Genomic DNA, 1,255 nt, shown 5'->3' on the forward strand with positions numbered 1-1,255 from the left:
TACACGACAATTTATAAACGACAGTCTTTAGATAACGACATCGACTATAAGATCACATAAGTATCTTTACAAACAACAGCAACACAAAAACAACAATGTACCGGAGAACGAAGTATAATCCTTTTGAACTACAATAGGATTAAAAACGACGGGAACCCAATAAATGTCAAACATATTAGAGAACGAGAGCACCAGATATAAGGCAATCATGATGAACGGCAATGTTTAAGAACGACAACAACCCCCCAAAATGACGTCTTCGCAAACAACGACATAATCTGACAATCTGTTAGAAAACGACGATATTGGAGAGACAAATATTTAAAACGACAAAAATACGACAACGACATTAATCCAAGAAATGCTAGAAAACAATGGAATCAAATAAATATACGTTAGGTCGTTAGTAACACCAACATATGCGGAATCTTCACGAATCAAAGTATCTCATTGTTGGGGTCCAGTAGATTCAGAAGGTCAACTTGTCGGGGGTTGACACGCATAAGTATGCGGTTTGTCAGAAGCGGATCTGACGTGGTCGAGCTTCGAGGTGGATGATGATGGCGGGACCTCCGACGAAGAAGTAGGGTCGGTTACGCCCAAACTAGACCGAAGGACACGTGTCCTAGGACCCTCTTTTGTTGCTGAAATGACGAAAATGCCCTGCAAAATACATTAAAGAATCCACACAAAATAAATAAAAAAACTCCGGAGATGAAAGAATAGTGGGAGGTGTGACCAAGTAGTTGATGGAGATGGAAAGAGAGAGGGTGAAGGTGCCTTGATAGAGCAGTGCTCTGGAGACAAGCGCGAGCTGCTCTAGGAGCGAAGATGGTGACTTGAGTGGTGGATAAGGCTTGGGAGGAGAATGAGAGTGTGAGATTGAAGTTGGTGAAGTGGATAAGGCACTGGTGAAAAGAACTCCAAGAGCAGTGAGTGTTGCTCTGGAAGTGAGAACGGCGCTCGAAGCACTAGCTCCAATAGTGAGCAGAAGTGATCCCGAAGATGAAGACTTGGACGTTGCTGAAAAATGTATAAAGAAAATTCGAAAAGTTTTAAGATGGTGGTGGAAATGGATCGAAAAGTGTTTTGGAAAGATTTTTAAAGCCATCAACACTTGGAGGCTTTGAAGGACTTTGAAGAGCTTTAAGAACCTCAAGTCTCTGTAGCAAGAGACTAGAGAAGTCTGAAGAAAAGGTAATATGAGGATAAAAGTAATGGTCGGTGCTGATGATGGATTCACCCCTAGAATGGA

Source organism: Morus notabilis, unplaced genomic scaffold (genome assembly GCF_000414095.1).
Source record: "Morus notabilis unplaced genomic scaffold, ASM41409v2 Scaffold1242, whole genome shotgun sequence".
Classification (NCBI taxonomy): Eukaryota; Viridiplantae; Streptophyta; class Magnoliopsida; order Rosales; family Moraceae; genus Morus; species Morus notabilis.